The 15,736-nt window shown below is 35.6% G+C and overlaps 1 pseudogene across 1 annotated transcript; it reads left to right on the top strand.

The window, feature by feature from the left end:
• The first annotated feature begins 7,224 nt into the window (after positions 1–7,224).
• Positions 7,225–14,901, top strand: LOC125215847 (3-ketoacyl-CoA synthase 20-like; annotated as a pseudogene). Its single transcript, XR_016135592.1, has 5 exons — positions 7,225–7,800; positions 8,514–8,641; positions 9,569–9,925; positions 10,742–10,771; positions 14,526–14,901. The product of XR_016135592.1 is annotated as a 3-ketoacyl-CoA synthase 20-like (transcript).
• Positions 14,902–15,736: the final 835 nt, after the last annotated feature.

Below are 15,736 nucleotides of genomic sequence, written 5' to 3'. Positions count from 1 at the left end.
GTAACTTACAACTTTTGTGGTATAGCAATCCGCCTCGTATTGGGTGTATCCAGATATAGGAAATTATACCATTCATACCCTTTGTCATTCCTTCTTCCATCCCCAAATCTTCTTTCATCTCCAACTTTTCTCCAAGCTAATCACCCCAGCAACTACGAAAATTTCATTAGATGTATATTTTTTTGTTGTCATATCTATGTCTTTGTTAATTTTTGGAGGGAGGATCTACAACTCCCGACCGATGGAGGTTTTCCGATCGGGGGAATATTTTGGCGATTTTTTTCGTGATTATGTTGATTTCGATGGTAATTAGCTCCACTAAATTCAAGCTAGCAACCGTCATGTTTTTGTTGTCACTGATTTTGAGCACGTATGTTTCTCCCTTTTAGATTATGAAGAAGGTGAATTTTTTTTTAGTACATATATTTTCTCTTTTAGATCCACTTGGAAGGAAGCCTGCTTTACCTTTCATATATCAATGCAAGAGATTCTTCAATTTCAATCCAACAGAACTACAGAAGTAGCTGTTGGCCGCTGTAAGAAAGAGGAAGGGAGAAAAGGCGAGGGAGAAAGACTCTTCTTGGTTGTTTCCACCTAGGGTAGAGTAAGGGAACCTTAGGGACAACGAACATTTTAGAAGGATAAATAGGTAAATACTTATTATTATCTTGATATAAAAATTTTCTATCAAACATAAGTGGCTTATATAGAATTATTTAACTAGCTTATCAAACACACGGAAGCAAAATCATTTTTGTTCCATAACTAGGACATAAATCTCTATCGGGCCCTACCTTGACAATATCCCACAACACCTATCAAACGAGCCCTAAATATGAGAATGTTTGATTTGCAAGAGTATATTTCATGATTAAATTTGTATTATGTTTGGGTCATGAGATTGAATCTCATGGTTTAAACTTAGATGGATAATTATGCGACAATTAGTCATAGCCAACTCCCTTATACTAAATAATCTGACCAACTTAACACCAGATTATATCTTGCTAGCTACTATTTTATCTAGGAAACTGAACACCACTTGTATTGATTAATATTGTAGTACATCAGTTCAGAGAGAGAAGATGAATGTGAGATTATAATTGTCAGAGCCAAGAGGGGTTGGATCTGGTTAACCTAACGAACATACATAACTTGGGTGGGGTTTCTATTAATTAATACGAGCCATATTTATATATAGGGTATGATTGAAATAAAAACACATTTTACTCATGAAACTACTGCATTAAACGCGTATAATGTGTCCAAAAATGTGTAAATCCATGAAGAATATTTATTCATTGTAGATCCAAAGAAACAATTTTCACGTTTTCATAGTAAATTTTTTTTTGAGTTGAGTCTCATCCTTACATAATTGAGGGTCTTGTTAGGTTGAGATTTTTGAACCTAATTGAAAATTGAGATACAATCTCAGCCACTCATCCAAAATATTTATGAAATGTCAATAGCATGTAGTTTATGTCAACTAGGGGTATTATCGTCAATAGCCTGCACATGAAATGTCAACATCTTTATTCATTAAATATTTTTTTTTATTTTAATTTATTTTATTTTATTTATTTATTTTATTTATTTTAAATTTTTATTTATTTTTATTTATTTTATTTTTTAATTTTTTTTTAAAAAAAAATCATTTTTTTTGTCAACTACATATACAATTCATGTCAACTACACATCAAATGTCAACAACTTTATTCAATAAATACTTTTTGACATGATTTGTACATGTAGTTGACATTATATTGTGTAGTTGACATAAATTGTATATGTAGTTGACATGGATTGTACACATAGTTGACATTATATGTGTGTGTGATTGACATGAATTGTACACATAGTTGACATTATATGTGTGTAGTTGACATGAATTGTATATGTAGTTGACATTATATGTACTCCCTCTGTCCCACTAGAAATGAAAAGTTTTCCTTTTTGGGTTGTCCCATTAAAAATGAAACTTTTCTTAAAATAGAAATAACTTTATCTCTACTTTTCCCTCTCTCTTCTTTAACTCACAAAACAACACTACATAAAATATTGTGCCGAAAAGCAAACGTTTCATATTTATTGAGATGGAGGGAGTATGTAATTGACATGAATTGTACACATAGTTCACATGAATTGTATATGTAGTTGAAAAATAAAAAAAAAATTAAAAAAAATTAAAATTTAAAATTAAAAAAAATATTTATTGAATAAAATATACCATGATATTACCATTCTGCCATTTCATAATTAATTAATCTAAAGATATTTTCCATGTGGAAAAATCTGGACCACTCATTTACTAAAAATGAGTGGCTGATATTGCATCTCATTTCTCAATTAGCATAAAAAAATCTCAATTGATCACAATCCACGTAATTGATCCATATATACACGTTATTTCAGGAAAAAAATATCATCAGTATTTCTTAAATATATATCTTAATTATTTTGTATTATAATCATAGGAAATTACATATACACATTATTTGGACAGATTTACGTATACTATTTTCATTGTTAGAGTTAACGCAGTTGAGAGCAAAGAATGATGACAAGGAGGATCCACCCGACTCCCGAGTGGATAGCTTGGTGCTGAATTGGCACTGGATCGGTCGGGTAGAAAGTGGCTCGACTTCAGTGGATAGACTCCTAAAAAACTACACACAAAACCGTATCTTGCAATTAAATTGTTTATTAAAGACATTTAATTAAACTTGACATATTTTCTTGTCTTGTGCGTCAAGATGTCCATTACTAAAAACAAAAACCATTTTATCTTTATCTGCTTTATTCTCTCTCTTTTATTTTATTTTCTTCACCTAGCACACAAAATAAAACTGCATAAAATCTCGTGCCGTCCAAGAAATGAGTCTATCTTCCTTGGAACGGAGAAAGTAATATATCGACTAAAATTTCGTATATAATTATCATATTATAATTAAAATATACTACTGCTGCTAAAATGAATTCAAATGCACTCAATATATAAAGAGGTTAATGCTATTTAAGTATAGACAATCTACTTGACTAATGTTAAAAAACATGTGCAATAGATAATATAAATGACTAAAGTACTATCATTATAGAATCTTAAAATTGTATAGACTTCAAATACACCCACCCATTCAATGATGCAGGCCAGCCTGATACCGGTTTAGCCCAGAACCGGTCCACCAACTTAGTTTTTTGGATTATACTTTCGAATGAGATAAATTATTTCATTCTATAACTATTACATTATTGTTTGTATAATTTACAAAATCAGAAACCATAAGTTCAGAATTATAACCGGTAAAATGCCGTTCCGGTCACAAATCCATTTCTCGTGGAACCATAATTGCTGGTTTTTTAAAATTAAGGAAACATCTTTTTAAGTCCACGAATTTTGCCAAAATATTATTTTAGGTCCGTAAACTTTGAAAATATCATTTTAGGTCTATCAACTACGGGTTATCATTTGAGGTATTTAGAATTTTTTTTGGACGAAAATGCCCTTAAGACATTTAAAGGTCAATTTGGACAATTCTTTCGCCAATTATCTTGCGTCAGAGACATAGAATCCTACAATTTTTAACTACAAATTTTTATATTTAAATTCAATTTAGATGTTAATTGATCTTCATTTTGAAAATCATCTCCGAATGACAATCCAAATTAATAGCTATCTAATTTCAAAACAAATAAACTAAATTGAATTCACACATCACCTATAGTAAGTTATTAAAATGCAGTTTAGATTAAAAAACAAAATAAAGTATTAAGTCCCAATTCACTATCATTAAATAATTAGTAATCTAATAATTGAAAAACTAACGCATATTTTTTAAGGCAAATTTTATTATATTTAAATTCAATTTGGATGGTAACTGAATTAAATAGTAGTAAAAAAAATTGTTGGACTCTGGGTCTTTGATGCAAGATGAGTAGCGAAAGAATTGTCCAAATTGCTTTTTGAAGGCCTTAAGAGAATTTTCGTCCAGAAAAAGTTCAAAATACCTTAAATGATAGGATTTAGTTCATGCCCTAAATCCTTAAATGATACTCCATCCGTTTCACTATAGTTGAGTCATTTTACCATTTCGTGAAGTTTCTTCGTAGTTGAGTCATTTCTTTTTATGGTAACTTTTTCATCTTTCTTACTTTACTATCTTTTACTCCCTCCGTTCCAAAAAAGTTGAGTCGTATTCCTTTTTAGTCCGTCCCAACAAAATTGAGTCATTTTCCTTTTTTAACAAAAGACAAAACATCTAATCACTTTTTTTTTATTCCATCATTTATTCTACTCTCTCTTATCTTTTCTACTTTTTTCATCTCTCCTATTTATTTAATATAAATTCTTAACCTCCGTGCCCAAAAATTTTGTCTCAACTTTTATTGGACGGAGGGAGTACTTTATTCTCTCTACTTTATTCACTTTATACTTTATTCTCCCTACCTTTTCCTCTCACTTAATTTTTTATCTATTTATTTAACACACCCAACATTACTTTCTAAAACTCCGTGCCGAAAAATTTCACCTCAATTATAGTGAAACGGAGGGAATATTAACTTGTAGTTCATGGACGTAAAATGATATTTTCAAAGTTCATGACTTAAAATTATACTTTAGCAAAGTCTGTGGAACCAAAAAGATGTTTCCCTTTTAATTTTACGCATTACCAAGACAGCCTAATATTTTAATTATTCAGCAATGATTATAGAATTAAATAAAAAGCACTTTCTATTCAAGCCTAATTTTCGGGCATTATAAATTGGGAAAAAAGGAACTTGACGAAACAACTAACCATAAAACACTATTTAGCGGAGGAAACGTGAAAAGATATTACACACGTCAAAGAAATACGCACTTAAGAAATAATCAACGCCTAAGGTTAGGACTTGTATTAATTTTTTATGAATCTAAAAATAATTTACACTTTTAAGAAATGACTTAACAATAATTAGACTTTTAAATGAGCCAAATTTATACTTAATCTCTATTTATATATGTAAAGTTAGAGCTATGATCAATACTAAACCAGTCTTAGACGTTAAACGCATTAGCATGCTGGTGATCATTATGGTAATTAGAATGCCATTCTTGATGATAGTAGAATCACTTTTATTTATGGCAAAAAAGTATTTCCTCCATCCATCATTATTTGTCACTATTTTCTTTTTCGGTCTATATATCAATTATGTGTAACACTTACTTTTTACTACTTTTGGTAATGGACTCTACATTCCAATTTCATTCCTCTAACATTTTATTATAAAATTAATGTAGAAAAGTAGGACTTACATTCCATTTAATTTTTTAACAAACTTTTTATTACATTTCTTAAAACTCGTATCGAGTCAAAGTGTAACATTGAATAGCGGACAGAGAAAGTAATACATTTTTTATTTCATACTGTATTTTCATTTCTATTTATTTTCTCTTAATCTCCCAATGTATTCTCTTTCCTATTCTCCATCCATTTAAGAGCACTTATAATGCAACTGTACCTGAGGTGGTGGTCCGGAGCAGCTGCAGGAAAACGATAGAGCGCGCATTGCAAAAAATCGCCTCGGATGCAGTTGAAATGATAATTGGCCGCACGTAATTTTCATTTTAAAAATATTTTTGATTTTTTTATATACTCCAATTCCATCTATAAATACTCTTTTTTTTTTTTTTTTTTTTTCTCCATTTTTCACACCCAAACTTACACGTATCCACATTCTTTCGATATGTAGTTTTTACAATTTTTTCAGCATTTATATATTATTGATTTTTTAAGGGCATTCATTTTTTGATTTCAACTAATGCATTTTTCAATTAAACATTAATTATTTAAATGGTTCAAAATGAGGCTGATCGTATTGTGGGTGTTGATCATATATATTGCAGTGTTGGATCTAAAATGATAAAAACTGGCATGGTAGCTGAAAAGTGGGTTGAGTCTACAATTATCAGGGCACATTAATTATCTAATTAACGAGCTAGCTGTGAAACCGATCGTGCATTTCAAATCATAAAGATTGTCTCACTTTAATCGGACACGAGTTTTAAGAAATGTAATGAAAAGTAAGTTGAAAAAGCTAGTGGAATGTGAGTCCTACTTTTATATATTAGTTTTATAAAAAATGTGAGTATGAATGAGTTAGTAGAATATGAGGTCCACTACCAAAAATAGTAAAAAGTGAAATGGGACAAAGTTTGTGGGATGAACGAAAATGGAAAAATGAGACAATGGAGGGAGTAATTAATTATATAATAAATACTACTAATAATTAACGGTTGCATGCAGCCACTTCGCACAAAGTTTTGTGATATTTTCTGTAGAAACAAACCAAATTTAAACTTTACTTATGTATACTGAAAATTGAAAATGAACGAAAACATATAACTGCATGAGTAATCTTCACTCTCGATTTCTGTCGTTATAGAAAGTTATTTAGTTGACCTTTGCCTTGACTCTTGAAATTATATGTATCTCAATTCTCAGGTAAGTATTTACCATGTTGTTATGGTTCCATACATAGCACACGTTTCAATATTTGACACAATTAATTTGTAGTGTGTACTCAAGATAAAAGGCTATATCTATTCTTTTTGTATGATTAAATTACATTTTTTTGCTCTGAACAATGTATTTTCACCCTGTTTATCCGGTATTATATCACACTTCATTCATCATAATTGCAAAAAAATTTATTTGAAGTTGTATCATGCTCTTCATATAAAATACTCCCTCCGTAATTATTAATTGATTCAATTCAGATTTTAAGAAATGTAATAAAAAGTGATAGAGAAAAAAGTTGATGAAAGATGTGTTCTACTTTTATACTAAAATTATCCAAGTTGTAACTTTTAATCGTATAAAAGATATGATCATTTACTATGTCAATGCCAAATAGTAAGAATTAGGGATCTCAACAAGCTCGTGTCCGTGTGGACTAAAATATTACCGAATTTCCACATGGGAAACAAAGAAACTCATCATTAACTAGTCATCAAAATGAGTCACTCACACTCTTAAAAGCCCATGGGATTATTCAATCATATAAGGATAACTACTATTATCACATTGATGCGATCAAAAAATTCGGTCACAAATAATGCCATAATTGAAAATGAAGGGGGAACCAAATCAGATGCTCTAACTTTAATCACAATAATCTAATTTAAGTCTTAAAGAAATTGCACTATGCAAAGAAATGACTCATCCCTCATTCTCTTCTATATAATGATATAATCCATGCAACACCTTTCTCAATCCCAAACCCAAACAAAGATGGCACCAAAAAACCTCAAAATCTTGTCAAATCAATGCTACCATCACATCACCACCAACGCCCTATTCCTCATCATCCCATCTCTCATCTTCGCCGCAATCCACCATCTCTCAATCATCAACCTCAACCACCTCTACAACGACAGTTTAACCGCCGCCGCCGCCATCTTGTCCTTGTGCATATCATTGTCCTACTTCCTCCATCCGAGAAAAGTTTACTTGGTGGATTTCGCATGCTACCGACACGACCCGGCCTTCTCGACCCACCGGGATACCATCACGGAGAAGATGTCAACCCTGCTCAGCCCAGAGAGCCTCTCCTTCGTGACCAAGGTCATGGAGAGGTCAGCGGCCGGAGAGGAGACCTTCATCTACGGCGCCAGAGATTTCCCGCCAAAATTGCCGTTCGAATGCGCGAGGGAGGAGGCGGAGATTGTACTGTGCGGAGCCGTGGATGATCTGATGGCCAAGACTGGGGTGGAGGCTGCTCAGATTGGGGTGGTGGTGGTGAACATATCGACGTTCAATCCGGTGCCGTCGCCAACGACGGACCCAGGTGGGGTCGGGCGGGGTCGGCCGACCCCACCGCCGGTCCGTGACAACTGCTTGGGAAGCTCTATAATCCGCCCTCCGACCCACGGCAGCTCCGCCTTCCGATCCCACATACGACAACTCCGCCTCTACGGGAAACAAGAGAATACATGAGAAGAGAGTAGAGAAATATAGAGAAACCATTTGTTTTGGATTATAATAAGAAGGAAATTTAGAGAAGAAGAATAAATTTAAGGATACTATAAAATTTTAGTGAAGAGAAAGCTCCATTGATGAATTTTGAGTTTGAAAAAAGCTGTAAACTAGTCGTAAGTTGCATAATAATTGGAAGAAGATAGGGCGGTGATTTAGCAAATCTAGGAATATTTTTTTTATTTATGACTTTTATTTCATTATATTTTAATTTTAAGATACAAACTAGTAATTAATAGTATATTTAATACTATTTGCTTGTTTATTTTGTGTAACTAATTTAGCTTTGGTAGATCATATAAATATGTTAAATATTAAAAAAATGTTTATAGTTAATTGATTTATTTCAAGTTTTATAAATTTTGTAAACAAAAACATAATAAGAACAACAAAAATGATAAAATAATTATTTAATATATATTATATAATTATTATTTAAATATTATATATTATTAAATTTTCGATCCGACCCCACGAGCTATATTTTCTGGGTCCGTCATTGGCCGTCGCTGTCCGCCATGATCGTCAATAGATACAAGCTCAGAGAGGATGTGCTCACCTACAACTTGGGGGGAATGGGATGCAGCGCCGGCCTCATCGCCGTCGACCTCGCCAAACGCCTTCTCCAGGTTTTATACTATCATAGTTTTTTAAAGAAGGATAAATTGCCAAATAAATCACGCAAGATTATAATTAATCTTCTGATCTGTCCTTAAGTTTTTTAAAACGTGGAAAATATATGATGAGGTTCGAACGTTTCACTATAGTCTCATCCTTCCCATTCTGGCGAATTACGCGATGATGTGGTAGCTAATTAAAACATGTTGGAAAAACAAAAGCGTCTAACTAAGTTTAAAATGATGTTTTGTCCATATATTTTAAACCGATATGAAATTAACGCATAATTCTCTAGAAAATTTTAAGATGGGATAGTTGAAAAAATTCAAATCGTGATTTATTATTTAGATTTTGAACTACATGGGACACACCAAAATTTAAGCAACTTTTATTATTTATTTGACAATTCGCCCTTTAAAGAATACTACTATACATTTATATCACATATATAGTTTGTCAATACCATAAAATTTTAAAACGAATATTATTTTATTTTTTCTCAATATCTAATCTGCGTACTAATTTTATTGAAGTGAAACATCATTTGTACGTGGACGAATCAATTTTGTTTGTTAATGTGCTTGCGTCAAATACACCAATTCATGTAGTATTACAAAATTGTGAATCGTCCATATGTCATGAAAATTTGTACTCCCTCCGTCCCGAGGTATTAGACCAACTTTCCTTTTTGGGATGTCCCAACATATTAGACTCATTTCCTTTTTTAGCAAAAAGCATCTATCTTATTTTATTCTCCACCTACTTTTTTCTCTCTTCTCTCCCCTACTTTTTCCCTCTCTCATACTTTACTCTCTCCACTTTAACTATTTAAATATCAATTCCTTAAATCATGTGCCCAAAAGAAGTGAGTCTAATACTCCGGGACAGAGGGAGTACTATCTTGATATATAAACCCTAATGATAGTGCACGCACGCAGGTTGAACCCAATACTTACGCCCTAATCATGAGCCTAGAATGCGCAACCAGCGGTTATTACCTCGGCGACGACAAATCAAAGCTCCTCTCCAACTGCCTCTTCCGCATGGGCGGCTCCGCCCTCCTCTTATCCAACCGCCCCTCTGACCGCCGAATCTCTAAATACGAGCTGAGCCTCACCCTCCGCACCCACCGCGCCGCCGACGACCGCTCCTACAAATGCGTCTTCCAAGAACCCGACAAAGAAGGAGCCCTCGGCATCACCATATCCAAAGATCCCCTCCGTCGCCGGCGAAGCCCTCAAGGCCAACATCACCTCCCTGGGCCCACTCGTGCTCCCCATCTCCGAGAAACTCACGTTCCTCGCAACGCTCGTCGGCCGGAGATTCCTCAACATGAAAGGGCTTGATGTGAATCCGGGTATTCACAATCATAGGATGCAACGACATCGAGGGCCATGGGTTGATTGGGGTCCGAAAAGAAGGTGGAGATATGGCAAGGAGCCAAGCCGGATTCGAAGGTCTGACTCAAACCAGAATTTGCCTATCAAAATGATGTCCAAATGCTGTTCTAAGACCACCATTATCTTCATCGTCAAAAGAGCTTCGCGTGAGTACCTTACACGCCTCAATCGGAGCTCGGATGAGGAAGTTATGGCCGTTTGACGAAAGTCGTGCAGAGCTGCCAAAAATGTCCGGCCACAGAGAAAACGCCCGGGCCGGGCGTTTTGCCCGAAAATGCCATTTTTTAAGATTTTAAAGACTATTTTCCCTATTACTTTGGTTTTAGTATAAATACTCTTTTGTAGGGTTTCATTCTCAGCTTTTGAATATTTATAAGAGACAATTTCTCCATATTTGAGAGCTCACCTTCTTAATCTTTTGAAGACTTATCAAATTCCTTCGGGTTGCATTCGATCTTTTGCCAGGCTAAGATTGATTGTAAAGGTATGCTTGCTAGTTCTTGTGTTGCTAGTTTGTGGAGCCATTAGGTGTTTGTATGTGAAAGTGCCTTTGGGATTTCTTTCTTGTTCTTCACCTAAATCATAACACTAATCCATCATCTATCCTTTTATCCATTTTTCTTGTTCCATTTCTTGGTTTATCTTGTTTATTTGTTGGGTTTATTTACAAGAATAAGTCCGGGGCAAATTCATGAGTCTTCAATCTAGAAGATTCACATTATTTGGTATCAAGAGCCATTGGTTCTTGTTTTTGTAAAAAAAAAAGAGTGAAAAAAAAAAGAGTGAAATTGTTAGAAAAAAATTGTAAAAAAAAAAGAGAGAGAGAGATCTCAAGTTCTATCCATGGGCTTTAGCTATAAATTGATATATGTATTCTTGGGTATGTCAATTTGATTGTCGGAAAGTTGTAGGCCGAAATTACATCAATTGTTGGGTATATTGTTGTTGGGTGAAATTGTGCACACAAAGTGTTTGTTAATTTGTCCCATTGGCTTAGCTCCCTACTTTCACTAATCTTGTGGCTTCTTGGACTAGTTTTCACTTGCCTAGTTGTGTATCTTGTTTGTGCTATTTGTGCAACCCTTGGGATTACATCATCGAGAGCAAGTGAGGGAGAGTATCTAGCCACTAAATCTCTAAACCTTCCGAGAGACATTGGGTGTGAGTTTGGGGAATTGGGGACATACTTTTTGGGTTGGAAGTGAGCTCCTCACTAAAGTCTTCATTCTTGGGTGTGTGCGTTGTTTGTGTTATTAACAAAAGGGATGTGTCCCTAGTCCTCTTTATCTTCTTTGTAGGTACCGAAAATGCCACCACGTAAGAGGATTTCTAAGCACAATTCGCCTAGAAGGGAGGATAGGGACGACATCGCGTCCACATCCGACGACACCCTCAAAGAGATGTTGTCCTCAATCATGAATGAGATGCACGAGGCGCGGGGAATCATGAATTCTATGCTTGGAGGATTTACGGCGTATCATGAGGATATAAGCCACCTTAGAGATAGAGTTAGACAAAACCATTCCATGGCACCTAGTGACCGAGAGAGACATGGTAGGAGTGACTACAAGTCAAGGTACCATGATGATTGACTTGATAAAGGGAGTAGAAGAGAACAAGCTCCAAAGTTCCATGGAGAGTCTCACTCTAGGTGGATGAGGGATCATGATCGTCAAAAGGTGCATGAGTGGTTAATGGAGGAGGGAGTCTCAAGTAACGCAAGGATGAGCTCAAGCCCTCGACATGGTGGTGGAGACACAAGCCGAAGAAGCATCCCACCAAAGAAGGTGGACCTATCTCATCCTAGCTATCACACGAAGGTTTCGTCGTGGTTCTCATCCAACTTCACTCCTTCAAAGAGCTTGATTCAAAATAAGTGTGGCGATGTTAACCACATTGTTAAAGAGCATGTCAAGCATATGGTGGATTTTGTTGCCGGTGATGATGAAGAAGAGTCCTCCACAGCCATACATGAAGAAGACGCACGCCCAACTTTTAATGATGGCGTGTCTAGCATAGTGGAAGCCGAAAACGAGTGTGAGCCATTAAAAGCCCTTCAAGTCTTGAGCATGAAAATGAAGTCAATCGATATTGCAAAAGTAAATGAGCCTTTAAGGAATGATCAAGAGAGAGACGAAAATATAGAGTGTGAGAAAAGGCAAAAATTGGAGATGCAAAAGCCAAGAGAGAGTGGTGGGGGTGAGTGTCAATCAATGCTTTTAAGAGAGAAAAACCACAAGCATGTGAGGAAAAAAGGTTGCTTGTTAGACTCTAAGATCACCCATGGGAGGGCTCTAAATCACCCTATCCTTTTTGCCCTTGGTGAGAAGAGCGACACTTATTGCACTAACTCTTTTAACATGTTTTTTCTCTTTGATGGCTTTTTGAAACATGAATTAGAAGGATTGGAATGTGAAGCTCGAGTTGTGGATGTACCGAGTAACTTCTTACCGGTTATAAGCTCATGGAAGAAATGTCAAGATAAATCACTCATTGCCCAAGGTTCAAGTACACTATCCTTGCTTTCTTGTGATGTTTCTTTGAAGTGCTTAGATAAGATTGATGTGTTGGACAATAATTTTCTTTGGAAAATTGCTTTGAACCATGTTGAGTCTATCTTGTACTTAAAGCGTGATTTTGTAAATTCAAGAGTTACACATGTGAATAAGATTGATTTTGCAAAGCCGACTTGTGATGATAGCTTTGTCATTTGTGATTCGTCGCATCACGAGCCTGAATCTTTGAATGCTAAGTTCATCTTTGCATCATATGTTGATCCCTTCTTGAGAAATCCAAGCATTGATAAGCATGTTGTTTCGATTGTGGATTCTAACTTGAAAGATGAAATGGCTTCCTTGTATACTAAGATGTCTAAGTCGTCCCTTGTTCGTAATTTTAGGTTTCATAAATATGTGGATGAGAATAGTAGGACCAAGAGAATTGAAATTGTTGATGACTTTAGATCTTGGTATTTGCTATATTTTCATTGCAAAATGGTTAGACCTTTCAATGGGATCGGGATGTTCTATGGTCGTTTTGTGAAGGACTTTTCCACTCACATGTCTTTTGTGGGTTATGTTGTGATTAAAGTTATAATAATGCATTGTTCTCATGTGTGTGCTCATGTCTTGAAATTGTTAGAGCAATTGCCAGGGACTTATTTCGATAAGTTCCTTATGTTGATTGATGTTATGTTTTACAAGATTCATGTGGTGTTTTACAAGGTTCACATGTCTTGTGTTGAGCATACCCTATATGATATGTACAATAGTTTTTCTTCACATTCTTTTCATAATAATGATCACTTCTTCAAAGTGTTGGAGTTATTAAGTGGACATCATGTTGACAACCTTGATTCTTTACTTGGTATGATTTCTTGTAAGATTCAAGAAAATGATCTTAAGATGGAGGTGTCATTTGTTCTCATTGCCAAATTTGATTTTGAATGTGATGGATGGTTCGTTGATTATGATTGTGAGAACCATCTCCTTGTTAGTGAAATGTCTTTTTGGTTCCGAAGTGAAATCAACCTCTTGCACGATACTATGATATTTGATTTGGACTCGCTCGATTTTGTAGGTGAACTTGATCGGGATTTGAGGACAAATCCTTTAAAAGAAGGAGGGGATGATGTGAATCCGGGTGTCCTAGAGAATAATCGAAGAACCGGATTTGAGGACAAATCCTTTCACAAAGAAGGAGAGGATGATGTGAATCCGGGTATTCACAATCATAGGATGCAACGGCATCGAGGGCCATGGGTTGATTGGGGTCTGAAAAGAAGGTGGAGATATGGCAAGGAGCCAAGCCGGATTCGAAGGTCTGACTCAAACCAGAATTTGCCTATCAAAATGATGTCCAAATTCTGTTCTAAGACCACCATTATCTTCATCGTCAAAAGAGCTTCGCGTGAGTACCTTACACGCCTCAATCGGAGCTCGGATGAGGAAGTTATGGCCGTTTGACGAAAGTCGCGCAGAGCTGCCAAAAATGCCCGGCCACAGAGAAAACGCCCGGGCAAGGCCCCAAAACGCCCGGGCCAGGCGTTTTGCCCGAAAATGCCATTTTTTAAGATTTTAAAGACTATTTTCCCTATTACTTTGGTTTTAGTATAAATACTCTTTTGTAGGGTTTCATTCTCAGCTTTTGAATATTTGTAAGAGACAATTTCTCCATATTTGAGAGCTCACCTTCTTAATCTTTTGAAGACTTATCAAATTCCTTCGGGTTGCATTCGATCTTTTGTCGGGCTAAGATTGATTGTAAAGGTATGCTTGCTAGTTCTTGTGTTGCTAGTTTGTGGAGCCATTAGGTGTTTGTATGTGAAAGTGCCTTTGGGATTTCTTTCTTGTTCTTCACCTAAATCATAACACTAATCCATCATCTATCCTTTTATCCATTTTTCTTGTTCCATTTCTTGGTTTATCTTGTTTATTTGTTGGGTTTATTTATAAGAATAAGTCCGGGGCAAATTAATGAGTCTTCAATCTAGAAGATTCACATTAGGGCTTCGCCCCTACGTGCCGGATTTCAAGGCGGCGTTTGAGCATTTCTGCATCCACGCGGGCGGGAAGGCGGTGCTGGACTCGGTGGAGACGAGTTTGAAGCTGAGAGCGTGGGATATGGAGCCGTCGAGGATGACGCTTTATAGGTATTGTAATACGTCAAGCAGCTCGGTTTGGTATCAGCTGGCTTATGCGGAGGCGAAGGGCCGGGTTCGGAGGGGAGACCGGGTTTGGCAGCTCGGGTTCGGGTCGGGTTTCAAGTGTGCGAGTGGTGTGTGGAGGGCGTTGAGGACTATTCCTCCTCATGAGGTGGATAACCCGTGGCGACAGGTCATCGATCAATTTCCTATTTCTCTGCCTAACTGAACCCGAACACAAACCTGAACCCGTCTTTCATATTATATCTTTTATTTTGTGAATGTGTATTGATGAATGTTATATTTAAGGAATGTATCCCGGATTGCTTGATTATCTCTGGTTTCGTATTACTTGGAACCATATGCCGATTTGCTTACCTATGTATCATAGATTGCTTACCTATGTATAGCAGATTGTTTGCCTAGTTTGTCATTTTACTATTGTGTCACCATAGTGATCTAATTTCGTATCGCAGATTGCTTGGAACCATATGTCGAATTGCTTGCCTAGGTTGTCATTTTAACTATGGTGTCACCATAGTGCTCCCTTTTACTTATTCATTAACTACAACAAAAATAATTTTACTACAATGAACAAATTCTTTTGTTTTTAAATTAATTATCGACACTTAAAAAAAGATGAAAATAGTAAAATAAGTTGAGGCTGAATTTGGTGTTGGTGTTGGTGTTAGCGCTATTGCAGATGCTACGGTTGAAAATTAAAATGATGATGTGGCTGAGAAAAAAGTGTGAAAGATGGATTTTAAGGGCGGATCTTAGAGGCACTACTGCTAGCCCTGATAGACACTATTGTGAATAACCTCATTTCAATGTAATTCAGAAGCCCCGTGAAACCCCACCTTCGAAAACTTTTAGACTTATAAAAATGTATGTCATTAGTTGAATGCATGAATTTAATAATATAATCTTTGAGATGCCACAAGATTTAATGAACTTATAATGAAAGTTCATGTTGGAATTATAGGAAAAATCGAGTATGAGCTATATAAGAATAATGGTTGTGTTCTTTTGTTTCAAGAAACAAGTTTGAATTGTAGCTAGCT

Source organism: Salvia hispanica, chromosome 2 (assembly GCF_029641045.1).
Source record: "Salvia hispanica isolate PSC_SH4W2 chromosome 2, Shi_PSC_v1, whole genome shotgun sequence".
Lineage (NCBI taxonomy): Eukaryota > Viridiplantae > Streptophyta > Magnoliopsida > Lamiales > Lamiaceae > Salvia > Salvia hispanica.
This window is presented reverse-complemented; position numbering and strand designations above follow the sequence as displayed.